At 40.2% G+C, this 16,884-nt stretch overlaps 1 protein-coding gene across 2 annotated transcripts in view; it reads right to left on the reverse strand.

The window, feature by feature from the left end:
• Positions 1-16,884, reverse strand: part of DLGAP1 (DLG associated protein 1) — a 571,137-nt gene that overhangs the window by 443,604 nt on the left and 110,649 nt on the right. For both annotated transcript variants that reach the window (XM_067547338.1, XM_067547348.1), the window contains exon 3: positions 14,948-15,099. The gene's annotated coding sequence lies outside the window, so the exon portion shown is untranslated. The remainder of the gene's footprint in view (positions 1-14,947; positions 15,100-16,884) is intronic.

Genomic DNA, 16,884 nt, shown 5'->3' on the forward strand with positions numbered 1-16,884 from the left:
AAAAAAAATATTTTGTTAAATGAGATACTGATTTGAGCTGGTCTTACTATTTACTGAATACAATTGACTCACCAAAGGTGAAATCCTGGCCTTTTTTAAGTCAATTGGATTTTCTGCTATTGACTTCAATGGGTTCAGGATGGCATTCTAAGTTTTCACCTATGTTTTCTGAGTTCAAATTGTCCACAAAACATGATTTTTACAAACATACTTGTCTGAAATTGCCAGAGTATGTTTTACAAATATATTAGAACTCTGGATTGGTCACAAAATATTTGTAGTGAGTATTCAGTCATTCAATATTCGCAAGGAATTTGTTACTCAAGCTTTCTGACTGACCACAAGTCAGGGGGTGCTGTTCCCGTTCCTTGATTGGATGACAACGTTTTATACTATATTTCCACCAAAACAATGTTAGTTGCATCATGAAATGGTTTTTTACCTGGATGAGCAATATTTTGGACATTGGCCCAAAATGTACTACAGTACTAGCACAAATGTTTGCCAACAAAACCTAGGTACCATGAAGATTCATGAACAGAGCTGGTCAGAAAACGTTGATTTGTTGAAACAAAAACATTTCTGGGAAAGCATCGATTTCGATGAATCTTCTGAAGCAAATCACAGAGGTTTCTGACAGAAACCTGCCTGGTTTCCCGACAGCTTGCCTACCTACCTGCTGTACTGGCTACACAGCAGCCTGCCAGGCAGGGAGTTTTGAGAGCTGGATTTCCCAGGCTCTCAGGTTCCTCCTCAACTTACCTGGTGGGCTGTTGTGGAGCTGTGGCTCCCAGAGATATTTTGTTTCAGAAACACCAAAAACATGCCTACTGAGGGAACATTTCTGAAACAAATTATTGCCGACTTTCATTTCTGAGAAAGTCTTCAATATTTTGGGCTTTTCTTCCTAGTTTGGGGTCCCCTCAAAACTCTTAATGAAAATGAAATTCACTTCCTGGCCACAAAGTGTTATAAATGGGCTAAATCACAACCAAGTTTCAATTCATTTAATTGTTTGTGAATAGGGTTTAATGCCATTGGACTAACTCTGATAGCATTCATTTGTAGGGAGTTAGGACTGCTTTCAAAAGTCACTCTGGGGAGGTGGAGGAGATATTTGTTTGGAATAAATGAGTAAAAAGAAAAAAAACTGCTCAAGATGTGTTGTATCACTGTGCTGAACTGCAGTACAAATAGAGCTGTTAATCTGCTTTTCAATTAGTGTTATCTCATTATATCCCCTCCAACTTCAATTTCCAACTAAGTTGCTTCATTGTGTTTCATTAATATAGATGGAGTAAATGGGGGTGATTTAATCATTAATTACAAGAAAGGTGCTGTACAAAAAACTGCATAAAGTAGATCTTCATTAGTTTATTAAATGCCTTTCACTGAGGCAATCCTATGTAGGACCAATGGCTGTAGATTTTTTTCATTATTTATAATTTACTAATACATAATGTGTTATATGATCTCTGTGTACAGTATTTAGCACTTCATCAGATGTTTATTTTGTTTTGGTATGTTTAGTGGCTACAACAGATTACAAAGCTATCTCAAGAAGGACAAATTAAGTAACAACATAATAATATATGAGACAAATAGTCAGATACAGCCCATGAACCTATTCAAATGTAATTTCCTTAAAATGGCTTATACTGAGCACAGCAATTAAAAATGCTACACTAAAACTTTTAAAAAATAATTATTTTGATAATATGAGTAAAACAAGGAGGATCTATTTCATCATTGTTTATGTTTCCCTTTTATTCATTCCACTGAAACTAAGTCAGTTTTCTTTTGGGGCTTACATGCGATGTAATAAAAATGTGACCATCACCCAGACAGTTTAGCCAATACAAATTGTTATTTGCCACCTCCTCAACCAAAAAAAACATCTGTTTTGGAAAACTGACATTTTCCCACTATATGCAGCAAAAAGAAATACTAACTAATGTCAGAAACTGAGACTCTATAAAATCCTTGTTTGTTCTTTTTCTTGGTTTCTTTTTAACTTATTTTTGAAAAAAGCTTTGCTTCAGTAACAGTGTGGAAGGGTCATGTTTTGCACCAGCTCTGAGAAAGGCGGGATGAGAACTGGTGGTTACAGGACAGAAGAAACAAGAGTCCACAGTGTAATAATCTTTGCTGTAGTTCTATTGTTATCTCTTCCTGTGATTTATATGATGATACAAGCTTAGGACCCAACAGATCTAGACTGATATATCAGAGACTGCAGACTTCCCTTTCGGGAGGATTAGGAAGGGGAAGGCCTGAACAAGTTCATCCTAAACAATGGCAACCCCAAAGATCTTAAACCTGAATTGTTCTTATTTCAGGGGGCCTTCTGAAAGCTGGTCCTGTATAGTACTTAGCACTTCAAGGCGGAAAAATTAGTAAAATAATATTTACTTACCACCACTCTTTATTTTCAAAGGCCATCCTAAAGATTGACATTCTCTATTTTCCCCCAGAACTGGTACATCATGGGCGGCAACAGTGCAAACTTTCATATAATATCCCACCAATGTACCTCAAACTTGACCAGCTAGGAACAAGAAAGCTGTGTAATTGTTGAGTAGTCAATGCCTGCATTCTATGCTAGGAAAGAAGCCAATTGTGATAGATATATTTTCTGACATGAATAGCTGTCCACCAACTAATGGAGTGAATCATCAACTCATTTCATTCAGGCCACCTGCATATGATACCATTTTATTACCAAAATTGTCTCGCTTTAATCCAGTGACCCAGAAATAGAGACTCCATAACCCATCTGAAAGCCCTTGAAGGTGTCTCAAGTGAAGGTCTGACTGCAGCAGGTCAACGCTACGATCTAAGATGTGATTGTAGCAAAGGTAGGCATACATGTGCTAGCTTTAATTTAGCTAGCAGGGGGTAACAGTAGTGTAGATGTGGTGGCACAGACTTCACCATGTTATAGCCACCAAAGTTTAAGCTGCTATGGAGCGGTTTGTTAGCCCATACTGCCATATCTACACTTACATTGTTACCCATGCTAGCCAAAGTAAAGTTAGCACATGTACGCCTACCTTTGCTACAATCACATCTTAGCTCATAGAGTTGACCTGCCTTCGGCGATCTCTAACCCAATTCCATTATTTTTACACCTTTCATGGGACTATTAGCATATGCAGTATTCGTTTATTGCTCTGAATGCTGCTTCAAGAATAATAATATTCAATGTTAGCTGTATATCTCAGATACACAAAAAACACTTTTTGTTATATGGTTGTGTCATAGAGCATGGCTCCTCTCCTCACAGAAACTGCATGGACTCACCTTGCCCTGCCTTACCCCTCTTTCCATTCCCTTGCAATATGCATGGAATATTGCATGCAACTCAAGAACATTTATATGTAACCTGGCCTCGTCATGGAAGGGAGAGTGAGAACTCCCCTTGGCACTTTTTCTTGGAACATCCTCTGGGTCAGAGATGACAACACCCTGTACAGGATGCATACCAAATTGTCTAGATGGTAAATCTGAGGATATGAGACCAACTTGAATTATATCTGCAATGCTCTGAGATGCAGCCTGGCATAAGGGGTCACATATGTACATACCTCCACGTGACCTCAGAGCCGGAATCTGACCTCAATTTTTCTTCATTTAATTTCAGGCCCAGGACATTGAACAGACACAGAGTTTGACAGATAGTGGCCTGTACCTAGTGTCTGAAGTGACACTGAACAACCAGTTATCCAGGTAAGGCTACATGTAGACATCTCTCTGATGGAGGTAGGCTGCGACTACTGTTATGTACTTGGCAAAGACCCGCAGCGCTTACGACGGGTTGAAGGCCAGGATGGTGAATTGGGGATCTTTGTTTTTGGGAGTAAACTCAGCCCAGACCTGCCAACTCCTCTCATTCATCATGGCCAGTACAACAAGCCAGGTGTGGGATGCAAATAAAACTGCTCACCCCTTTTGGACAAAACCTGGTATTTATGTTCCATTCATTTGGCGCCAGGTGGGATGGAGGAAGGAATTTGCCATAGTGTTTTGGCTGGCTGCATAATGGCCTCATTGATTGGCAGGGCTACCATTCCTGACGCGGTGGAAGGGAGAATGTAAGTCAGCTTGTAGGTGTTCTCCATCACTAGCCCCACTTGAATGACCAGAGAATCTGCCATTCTCCTGAGGATCTCTTGAAATGCCTTAAAGTCATCTGGTACTGGGGTTAATGCCTCAGGTATCAGAGCCTCAACACATGAGGAGGAGGATGCATAAGGCGGAGGCAAAGGAGCTAGTTCTCAAGGCTCTTCTTGTGGTACTGGGCAGGTTGCAGCTCCAGAGCAGACAGAGGTAAACCCTGAGCTTGAGATTCCGAAGGCTGGTCGGTATTAACCATCACAGTCTCTTGGTACTGGCAGGAGATGGTTCCATTTTGGGGGATCTACTCATATGAGCTATTGGCAATGTAGAGCTGGATGCTGGAGGTAGCCCACTGGGCAACCAGTAGGGCTACTGAGGTGGCTGGTACAGTACCAAGCCACAGCCATGTCTGGCCCAAGCATCCCAATCCCTAGATAAGGGCTTCTCAAATGCATTCTGATACGTAGTGGGAAGTGGATTGGGAGGAAACTCTAGACTGACAGTATCAAGATACTCAACAGGCTTCCTCAGAGTCTGATGAAGACACAGAGCATTCTGAGATCTATGGTGGTGCGGTATCGGGAGGGGACCTCGATGACTGAGATTAAGTTCTGCATCAGGGATGTGGCATTAGGGAAAATATGGAGAGCTTCCTAGCCACCAGCGACATGCAGTGTGGAGGAACTGGTACAGGACCAGAAGAATGGAAGGAGGTGGGACCAAGCCCGAAGCTGGTGGCCTCAGAATAAAGCGATCTTGTGCAGATGATCTCAGCAGCCGTGCTGATGAGGGTCTTTACTCTGAAGCAATGGTGAAGGTGGTACACCAGGCATAACAAGTCCCTGGCCACAGCAAAGGCCTCTGGCACACCTGGTATGGATATGGTGGCTGTCTCGCAGTGATTTGGGATGACTATTCCATTGCGGCTAAGAGGTAAGCCGATCTTGCCAGTTCTTGGGAGGACTGAAGCATTGATGTCTCAGGTCTCTCTGTATGAGCTAGTACCCAGGAGCAGCAAGCCAAAGGGCTTGCTCTACCATCAGTACCAGAACAACTTTCTGTACAGGAGTCTTGCACTCTGGACTCTGAAGAGCCCAATGCCAACATCTTCTTATCTGTTTCTGGGGCTGGAACTGCTCTGAAGTCTTGGGCCTCAAAGATGATAGTCCTGACAGGGATCTCCTCCAGCTCCTATATGCAGAAAAGATGGGGGAGGGGGGATTTTGGGAAGGAGTCAAATAACTTCCCTTGGATGACCAAGGGGCTTACAATGGCAGTCTAAGGTTAGCCTCCACTAAGATGTAATGGAGATGTTCCTCCCTCAACTCCTTTGTCCTGGTCTTGAATCCATGCTAACTAGGCTAATGGACAAAGTGATCTCTTAAATGACCCTTACTCAAGCACTTGACACAGCACAACTGAAGCACAGCTTCTCAGCAGACTGAGTAAATTTGAAACCTGGGGACCCTGGCAAGGGTCCCCCTGTATCCAGTGGGGCACAGAGGCCCCCCCTTGCTGGAAAACTATTAAGAAATTTGAAATAAAAGAAAAAAGAAAGAAAAAAGAAAAGAAAAAAATTTAAAAGTTTTAAAAGCATCAAGGAACTAAAAATAGTGCCACCAGATACAACCGAATGGATGATGGATACAACCGAGTGGAACAGTTTTTTGTTCACACATACCTATAACATCATGGACATCTGCAAGTTATTAAAGAAGAACTATCAGAAATCTTGAATAGCTTGATTAGAGTGGTCCTATTGAGGAATGTCACAGGGACATTAAAAAAAGCTGCTTCTGTAAAAAGAATCAGCACTTGACAAATTAATACTCTTTGTGGTGGAGGACTTCCTCCTCAGAATACTAATTAGAATAGGAGACCTGCTTCACATTTCCCAATTAAACTATTGCAGCTTGAAAATAAAAACTGAATATCCTTTCAAAACAAGCAAATAGCACCCGTTTGCACAGTTTTTTCCTCAATGACGTTTTAGAATAAATCCTCCTTATTTATTTCACAGGAAAGGTATTAATTATATCTACCACATTTTCAAGGAAAGCCACGAGTTACACATCAGTCAGATAGGAAACAAAATAGTTCCAAGAAATATCTTACTTTTATAACTTCTTTAAAGTAGCTGGTAGCATTTGCAAACTCTGTCATTCCACTTCAACCAACAGTCAGCATCACCTGTGCTAATTTGTTTGTCATATGAAAACAGTTCTGTTCTGCAACTAAAAAAAAGTACAAACCAAACTCTGTAACAAATCTACAGCAAAGAGGAACAGAAATGAAATCCTCATTTTAAGGCTGGCTGGCCAAGCCTATAATATTGATATTCTAATGGCTGTAACAACATGATGCAATCTTTCCTAAATTATCATTTATTCACAAATAAGCTTCTCATTTTAATTTTTTGTTATTCAGTCACATAACACTTTGGTATTAAAGTATTAACATGCTACCTTCTTTTACTATCCACTGTCAGACTTGGCAGATATTGGCCTACACTTGATACACATAAAATGAACGTTTCCCCCCTTTTAATATATAAAACTTCATATTGGGAGACTTAAAATAAAGAGATTATGTAGTCAAAGTGCAGGATTAAAGAGCAACTTCTTCCGATATAGGTTTTTCCAAAGCTGAGAAAAATCAGAAATTTTTCTAACAGAGGCAATGTTTCTCCCCGAATGTCAAGATATATTAAAGAAAAGAGAAATGAAATAACAGAAGACACACTAAAGGATTCAAGGAAGTGTTTATTTCCTGGAATGTGATAAATAGGCAATCTTATCTCCTCACTCTTCATATATCCGTGTCTCTCTCTCTGTTGTATTTTAATTTACACTATTTAAGAATCTGTCATCTACCATAACTTAATAATCAAACACTGCTGTATGCATATTCTCACACCCCCGCCCCACCCCAATTCATCCACCCTGAGAATTTCCTACTTGTCTAGATTGAGGTTATGTGTTTAATAATTTTTGAAATATAAAACAAAAAAGGACCAAGTAAAATGTTTTAGCACCAAAGTAACAGTTTCTTTCTTTATGTGAAAATAATCCATAAGCATAAAGTATTCTTAAACAGAGAGAGAGAGAGAGAGAGAGAGAGAGACACACACACACACACACACACACACACACACACACACACAAAATCAGAACAAACTTTACAGGTCACTCCTATATATTCAGATAAACAAAACTAGCAAGACCATCTTAATACTCTCTTGCTGACTACCACTGATTCCCTTCACACGGGGAAAAAAGCCACATAAAATTTACTATTAACAACTTGAGGCTTACTACAACCACATGTTCTCAAAGACAAATACTGAACTTCCAATAGCATTAGAAAAAATACATACATTCAGTCCCTCAGGGGGGCTGAAGACATAACCTGCTCAGGTAAGATGACAACTGTCAATTGCTCATATACTCAAGCAAGTGGTTTTTAGGTGTGGTCAAAAGCACTGTAAAATTCTCCTGCTTAAGATAAGAACAGTTAGATTCTTACCTAGTAAATTTTACAATCTCATGTTTTTGCAGACATCATTCTTTGTAGTTTTGGTGAGGTTGTAATAAGATTTTTCATAACTGCCTCCAAAGTGTTCTGCTCAGACTCCACTGCAACTTTTCTCCCATATGTATTTTGAAGTAATCCTAGCTAAGCATATGTGCAAACATTTCCTTCTGTGAACAATTTATTTTTCTAAAAGTGAGAAGGTTAGATGCATAAACCACTAGCTTCTCTTCTTGAAGTGGCACAGTTTCAAGTATTCACCTTGAACCTAATCCAAAATCCACTGAAGCCAATGAGAAACTTTCCATTGCCTTTACTGGGCACTGAATCAAACTTTTTAATACATCCACCTGAACTGTTACTTCTTTATTTATATCATGGTATGTCAATATTCCTGCATGGCAGCTAATTGCCTCAATTTGGTGAAGATTAAATACTAATGAGCACCCCATTGAAACTCAGTCTCTTTTTAGAAAACCTGAACTCAAAATTTCTGCACAGTAACATAAAAACCCATCAAGGTAAATCCTGGATAAATTTTCTTGCTCAGCGTAATTCTCTAGATGGCCTCATCTCAGTGATGTCTGCTATTTTTTGGATCAGGTTTGATACCCTCCAATGAGAGAAAATGACCAAAATACTTTAACTCAGTTGGTCTATGATGATTTTGTCTAGATTTTACTCCTTTTCCTCTAGATCTCTGCAGTACAGTACATAGATTAGCATTGTGTACTTCCACAATAGCATCAAACACCAACATATTCTCCACAATGGTTGAGATTCCACAAAGCTCAGCATATATTTAATTGATTTTCTTTTGAAACACATCATGTGCTAAATGAATACCAAAGAGTAAGCAAGTGAATCATTATCTCCCTACTACAGTATAAACATGGTTAATATTGAACGTCCTCTGCCTTGTTTTACCTGCTAATACCTAGATCTAGCCTCCAGGACTAAGAAAATGGGCAGCAGTCAATTTACTTGTTATAAACTGCAAATTTAGGCATCAACTGGTAGTGTTGTTGTTTAATTGGCTTTTTCAGATATCATGAATCTAGTTATAAGTGTCAACTCTGTGTGTAGTTTCTTCACTGCCACTAAGAAGTCTAACCACTCAGTCAGATCCACCTTGGCAAATATTTCAAAATGCAATGCAACTGGGACTACCGTATTATATTTTTTAATATGATATAGGATCTGTAATGAAATCCATTTTAATTTTTTACTCTCCAATAAACTGCACATTTTTGTAATACTTTCACTGGATTATCTAGTATGGAGGTGTTATAAGCATCACAGCTGGGATATTTCCCACTTCCATTATCAGTTTTGATCACTTTAAGGACTCAGGTATCTACTCCCATAAGCATAATATTAGAGCCCCTCTCAATTATTAATGAAAGTCATTTCACAAAACCTTTGAACTAGGAAAGTATTTATCCCATTTTACAGATGGGGAGCGGAGATATATAAAGAAAGACTCACTGACTGTCTGAGGTTATACAGGAAGTCTGTGACAGAGCTGGATGGTTTTGGTTGTGGAGACAATATTATCTGGTGCTAATTTGATTACTAGGTCCCTGTGTTTGCCAGGGGCTTAAGATTTGCCTGCTGAAACTGACATGTTGACTGACACTTTACTGTGTGCTTATCAGCAGCAGTGTTCCCAACTCTTGCAATTTCACCATGAGTCTCATGACATTTGGTGTTTTTCTGAAACCTCCGCCATCTGGAATCATGTCATCGGGTGAGTATCTCAGCTTTCATTTAAAGAAAAATGAAATATGTTTCTAGCCCTTATGATTGTGGAGAAAAGCTGGAATACATTAACCCTAAGGGGTCAAAACCCAAGAGGCAAATAAAAAGGATCCAGAATTTATTTTTTAAAATCTCATGATTTTTAATCCAAATTTATTTTGGGACTGGCATAATATTTTTACTGCTTGAGTCTAGCAATGCTACACCAGTGAAGGCAGCTAGTGGATGTTATGCGGGGCTCTCCTTATTAACACAACAGGGTGAAGTTTTTCTCAAAACCTCTTACCATAATCTTGGCCCAGAAGCAGTTACATGAATCAGACAGGATCTGACTGCTGCTTTTGCAGTTAGGATGTACACTCACAACTGCATTGTGTCCAAGGCTGCAATGATGGCAGACAATTACACACCAGTAAATGGAATGTTACTACTGGTATGTTATATGGCATCTACTCCCCTCTCCTCCCTGGGCACTTGCTCCTGGCAGGAGCAGAGGCACGTTTTGGAGTGCAGAGGCTATGCTAAAGAGCAGCAATCTAGGAAGCCTAGGCTGTGCAAGGAGTGGGGAGCACGTGAGAGTGAATTGCCTACTTCCAACTGTCCCCTCATTAGGCAGTGTAGGGCCAGTGCACCATCTGGCCCAAAATAATCTGTTCAATAAAATCTGAACAAGTACATTCAAATAAGTGACAAGCAGAAAGAGACTCCGAACTCTCAAGTATACTATTTGCTGTGATGTGTCCACTCAGCTCTATTCATAACCATAGGTCATCACTATTCACACCTTCGGGCATGCCACAAGGAAGAAAAGGGGCAGGGGGTGGGTCTCTCCTTGCTTTGGTAGAAGAGAAATCCCTCCCACTCAGAAGTATGGAATGCTAGCTGCACTGGGGCCATCTTGACTACTGCTCTTTGGAGTGCTTCTCTCCCATTTCTCTGGTAAAGATTTCACATGGGCTGAAAAAACTGTTTTTGGATGCTCTTCCTCATCAGAACTAGGAGAAAACAGGCTGAAAATACATGCAGTTTAAACAAACAGGCTTATGGTGACACAAGAAGTGTTCACTCCTTGAGATACAGACCAGCTGCAACCTAGGCAGCAGTGACCATGAGATGGTAGAGTTCAGAATCCTGACAAAAGGAAGAAAGGAGAACAGCAGGATACAGACCATGGACTTCAGAAAAGCAGACTTTGACTACCTCAGGGAGCTGATGGGCAGGATCCCCTGGAAGGCTAATATGAGGGGGAAAGGAATCCAAGGGAGCTGGCTGTATTTTAAAGAAACCTTATTGAGGGCACAGGAACAAACCTTCCCGATGTGCAGAAAGAATAGCAAACATGGTAGGCATCCAGCTTGGCTTAACAAAGAAGTATTTGGTGAACTTAAACATGAAAAAGAAGTGGAAGCTTGGTCAGATGACTAGGGAGGATTATAAAAATACATGCAGTAATGAAATGAGGAAGACCAAAGCGCAACTGGAGTTGCAGCTAGCAAGGGATTTGAAAGGGAACAAGAAGGGTTTCTACAGGTATGTTACCAACAAGAGGAAGATTAGGGAAAGTGTGGGCCGCTTACAGAATGGGGGAGGCAACCTAGTGACAGAGGATGTGGAGAAAGCTGAGGTACTCAATGCCGTTTTTGCCTCTGTCTTCATAGACAAGGTCGGCTCTCAGACTACTGCACTGGGCGGCACAGAATGGGAAGGAGGTGAACATCCCTCAATGCTGAAGGAACAGGTTCAGGACTATTTAGAAAGATTGGACATACGCAAGGCAAATATTCAAAATCTTCAAAAAAGGGAAGAAAGAAGATCCAAGGAACTACAGACTGCCAACCTCGCCTTAATCCCTGGAAAAATCATGGAGCAGATCCTCAAGGAATCCATTTTAAGGCACTTGGAAGAGAGGAAGGTGATCAGGAACAGTCAACATGGATTCACCAAGAGAAAGTCATGCCTGACCAACCTGATTGCCTTTTATGATGAGGTGATTGGCTCTGTGGATGTGGCGAAAGCGGGAGACATGATATACCTTGAATTTAGCAAAGCTTTGGATACAGTCTCCCACAGTATTCTTATCAGCAAGTTAAAGAAGTGTAGGTTGGATGAATGGTCTATAAAATGGATAGAGAAATGGCTAGATCATCAGGCTCAATGGGTACTGATCAATGGTTCGATGTCTAGCTGGCAGCCGGTAACAAGTGGAGTGCCCCAGGGGTCAGTCCTGGGGCCGGTTTTGTTCATCTTTAATGATCTGGAGGATGGGGTAGATTGCACCCTCAGCAAGTTTGCAGATGACACTAAGCTGGGGGAGTGGTAGACATCCTGGAAGGTAGGGGTAGGATACAAAAGGACCTCGACAAATTGGAGGATTGGGCAAAAAAAATCCTGATAAGGTTTGACAAGGACAAGTGCAGAGTCCTGCCACTTAGGATGGAAGAATCCCATGCACAGCTACAGACTAGGGACTGATGGGCTAGACAGCAGTTCTGCAGAAAAGGACCTGAAGGTTACAGTGGAGAAAAAGCTGGATATGAGTCATCAGTGTGCCCTGGTTGCCAAGAAGGCTAATAGTATATTGGGCTGCATTAGTAGGAGCATTGCCAGCAGATCGAGAGAAGTGATTATTTCCCTCTATTCGGCATTGGTGAGGCCACATTTGGAGTATTGTGTCCAGTTTTGCACCCCCCCCACCACAGAAAGGATGTGGACAAATTGGAAAGAGTCCAGCAGAGGGCAACAAAAGTGATTATGGGGCTGGAGCGCAAGACTTATGAGGAGAGGGTGAGGGAAGTAGGCTTGTTTAGTCTGCAAAAGAGAAGAATGAGGGGGGGATTTGATAGCAGGCTTTAACTACCTGAAAGGGGGTTCCAGGCAGGATGGAGCTAGGCTGTTCTCAATGGTAGTAGATGACAGTACAAGGAGCAATAGTCTCAAGTTGCAGTGGGGGAGGTCTAGGTTGGATATTAGGAAAACGTTTTTCACTCGGAGGATGGTGAAGCACTGGAATGGGTTACTTAGGGAAGTGGTGGAATCTCCATCTTTTAAGGTGCGGCTTGACAAAGCCCTGGCTGGGATGATTTAGCTGAGGTTAGTCCTGCTTTGAGCAGGGGGTTGGACTAGATGACCTCCTGAGGTCCCTTCCAACTCTAATATTCTATGATTCTATGCTGTTCCTTCAGCCACTCCCAGCCCATGGCTCTTAGCTTGCACTTCCTTTTAGTACAACAAATGGCATCCTGAAAGGCTCACAGGGTTCAGCTGTTTCAAGTTCCAGGTGGTTAGCCTTACCACCCTCGCATCGAGCTTTGGCCTGAAGCCTCACAGCTTTCTAACCACCATCTATCTCCTGCCTCTCCCAAGACCTAGACAGGCAGTATACCCTGCTATGCAACATACAACAAAATTCCTACAATTGCAGAGAGAGAGAGAGAGAGAGAGAGAGAGAGAGAGAGAGAGAGAGAGAGAGAGAGAGAGTGTGTGTGTGTGTGTGTGTGTGTGTGTGTGTGTGTGTGTGTAGCAAATCTAGGAATGGGGTTTTGGCAGATGCTGCTACAGGTAGAGCAGAACAAATACTGAAAATATTTATTAAGAAGATACCCTGATTAAACCATTCAGTGAATACGTTCATGAATTATTCACCCAGCTCTATAAACTGAACAAATAATGAGCTAAATATCTGAATAATTTATTTGAATAATATCACAAAATTCAATGAATAAATTATTCAATATTGTTCAACTACCTCCAGCTACATGCATACAAAAGGTACGAGGCCATACCGCAGGGTTCTCCTAGATATATTTTATTCTTCATTTGAAAATTTCATATTGCTCATTTATGTTCCAAATCCAGTCTACTGCAAGTTGATGCATGCATGTGTAATATTCTTCAGCGAAGATGATATGAAATCAGCCTTGATCGATGTTTCTGACACTCCTGAGTATTGTATGACTACAACAAGAAACATCCACCCTCCAGAAACCAAAAGCATCACTTTTCCTGGGACAAATTCAGTTTCCACCAGACCAGTGAGTGAAATTCACAATGAATATACATTCCTTAATACAGGATATGCTAATGGCACTATTCCGGAACCCCTGACTGGAGTAAGTAGACTTGTCTTTAAAAACAAACACATCTTCCTTTTTGATATTCTGTATAATACAAATCTATGGCAAGTTGTCAGTTGTATTCAGATTTAGCACCTAGAATCTACAGTGACATGTTCCTTAGAAATGCTTAAAATAGATTAGATAGACTGACTGATTACATATCTCTTAAAATCATAGTGAAAGCACTAGAGCTTCTCTAAATTATGCCACTAAAAATCAGAGTTAAAAGTTACATAACTCCCAGGTTGCTATAAATTGCTTCTTGTTGAAGTTGAAAGTTATATAAAACATTTTGAAATCTGTCATGTTCCACCTCTTCTCGATTTTTTAAAAAAATCTCTCAGAGGTAGATCTGCTCCAAGTTCTTTAAGGATAAAGTTGCATCAGGAGCAACATCACAGTGAAGATTAGGCTCCATTTTGCATTTAAAGCTGCTATTTAACCTCTTTGTTTACTATGGGGGGAAAAAAGTGTAAATCTGGGGCAGATAAAAAAAAATCAAGCTTTACTTGGTGTAATTGAACTATTTTCAAGCAAATCTCTTAATTAGTTTCCAAATTCTAATCAATAAAAAATTAGCCTTAAAAGAAGATTACATTCAGAGTCTTGTAACTACTTGGGTTCTACTAGCATAAAAAATACAAACTGTTGGAATTTAAAAAATTATACATCGTGCGAATTTGGAGATCTGTCAGGGGGTAAGACTTTTTTTGCTAATCATCAAAATACTATTAGCATTGTTCATTATAACTGAATCTTTGTGTGTTATGGATAGCCATCAGAAAATATGGTTTATGTTGACTATTTCTGTGCATTGACAAGGCAATGCAGAAACCTTTTTGAACAGTTTGGGGAGCGCTGCAAGATTGTTTTTTGTTATATGCCTCTATAGTAATGCTCCTGGCATCTGAAAGGTGGGGACTAACACAACACAAGGCAATGGGTTTTGCTAATCCAGAGCATTCACGTTTCATCTCAGAAGATTTTTGTCAAAGCAACAGCTTCTGTAGCAACTCCTTTGTCAAAAATGAAGATCTTTGTGAAACTATTCAGCTGCCTCAGGATTGGCCAAGTCAAAGTATATATACTTTGGTTCCATGGCAGACATATTCAGACGAGTACATCACCAACCATTGCTCCACTACTCCCTGTTTGCTTACTGCTCTATTCTCTTGAAAAACACCACTAAAAACAACAGCTCCCCATTGCAAGTAGGACATTAGCTCTCAAGAGCTCTTTTCTATCTAGAAAAATATTAGAGAGGAGAAACAATCCTTGTTTAGTTAGAATCCTGGAATTAGCCAGTCTGATTAACTGCTTCTCAGATTGACAGTCAGGAGGTTTGAATGAGGAAAAAGGGGTGGGGCAGAGATGTTCAGTAGAGCTAAAATATTCCAGGGCACCTGCTGCGGTTAGTTTACCTTTCATGCCGTTTGTACAGAAGCCTTTTTTTCAAGAAGCTTGAACTGATGATTGGGGAACCATTGTCCGTTTAACTTGTATCCACAAAGATAAAGGATGGCTCTTTGAAATCCTAAACAATATGACCCTTGCGACTTCCTGGGAACTTTATCTGCCAAAGGAATAAAAGAAAAATAAATATATAAATAAATAAAAGTCAATTGAAGAGCTATAGATTTTAGATTAATAAAATCTTATTTGAAACTGTAAAAAGAAGCCTTTAGATAGAGAGAGAGAGAGAGAGAGAGAGAGAGAGAACTCTGCACTACAGAAGAGTACTTCTTCACAAATAGTTAAAGAATTTCTAATTAACTAGCAAAACAGGAGACACTTGTGAAAGTTGAATGACTCACTTAATCATACACTGTCATCCCTAGCTGACACAAGAATCTAATCGACCATATCTAGGTGTTTATATTATGTGCATCATATGGTATCTAGCTGTTTCACTAACAAAGCCCTTATTGGTTACTCTTTTATTGAATTAGGTAATGAACAAATAATAAAAGAGAAGCTCGGATTCTTAACAAATGACATGAAGACAGAGAGGACAGGTATCTAAGAATCAATAGAAAGATTAGGAAAAATGCCTTTCATTGAAAAGGGAGAGATTAGCAGGTGCACATCTCTGGAACTGCAACTAATAACTTTGTACAAAGCTTTCTGAAAGACTAGGAAGAGTTAGGTAGCACATTACTGTAAGACACCACTGAATGCTGCCAAAATCATATGATATTGCCGAGAAAAATCCATAAACTGAGTTCAATACACAGCAAAACAGACAGCAGGTAGGGTAGGAAAACCACAGTGAAACCAGCCATCCATCCATCACTGACCACCCAAGTTGTTAAAATCAGCAGATACTGCAAAGCGTCTGATTAATTGAAGCTGCACATAAAATGAGATAGCTGGTCTGTAATAATTCGGACTTCTAAAGAATCACCCTCCCTGTCCTCCCCCAAATCACTCTTCTTTCTCCAGTCTATTCATTGCTTAAACTGTGTATCACATTCCACACAGATAGCAGCTGGCTGCAGTGGATAAATTCCTATCTTTCATGCTTCATTCATTGGCTGGGATATTTCTTCCTTTGCTGATGGCACAACACATTTTAAAACAACCATATCATATAGAAATTTAGGTTTCTTGCCAGATTTTTTAAAATGGCTAATAATCACTAGAGGAATGGGAGAAACAAAGAGATAGATTGGGATAAATTTTTAGCTGCAGCATCCAGCAACTCAAAGTAATGGGCTTTGATAAAAGAAGAATAATTATAGCATTTATAAATCTTCCTAATGGCATGGATAATCCATAGCGGTTTCCTGTTCTTGGTCCAGGTTCAGAGAAGAGGACATAAAAAGAAACAATGTAAATATGAATGGAAAGTTAATGAAAACAGCTTGGCCTAAACAAAGAAATCTTCGGTGAGCTTAAAACACAAAAAGAAAGCTTACAAGAAGTGGAATGACTAGGGAGAAGCATAAATATACTGCTCAAGCATGAAAGAATGAAATCAGGAAGGCCTAAGCACAATTGGAGTTCCAGCTAGCAATGGACATGAAGGGTAACAAGAAGGGTTTCTACACGTTAGTAACAAGAAGAAGGTCATGGAAAGTGTGGCCCCCTTACTGAACGGGGGAAGCAACCTAGTGCCAAATAATGTGGAAAAAGCTGAAGTACTCAATGCTTTTTTTGCCTCTGTCTTCACAGACAATGTCAGCTCCCAGACTACTGCACTGGGCAGCACAGAATGGGGAGATGATGAGCAGCCCTCGGTGGTGAAAGAACAGGTTCAGAACTATTTAGAAAAGCTGGACAAGCACAAGTCCATAGGGCCAGATGCAGTGCATCTGAGGGCGCTGAAGGAGTTGGCTGATGTGATTTCAGAGCCATT

This window comes from Emydura macquarii, unplaced genomic scaffold (assembly GCF_026122565.2).
Source record: "Emydura macquarii macquarii isolate MOO-44397 ecotype Brisbane River unplaced genomic scaffold, CSIRO-AGI_Emac_v2 contig_212, whole genome shotgun sequence".
Taxonomy (NCBI): Eukaryota; Metazoa; Chordata; order Testudines; family Chelidae; genus Emydura; species Emydura macquarii.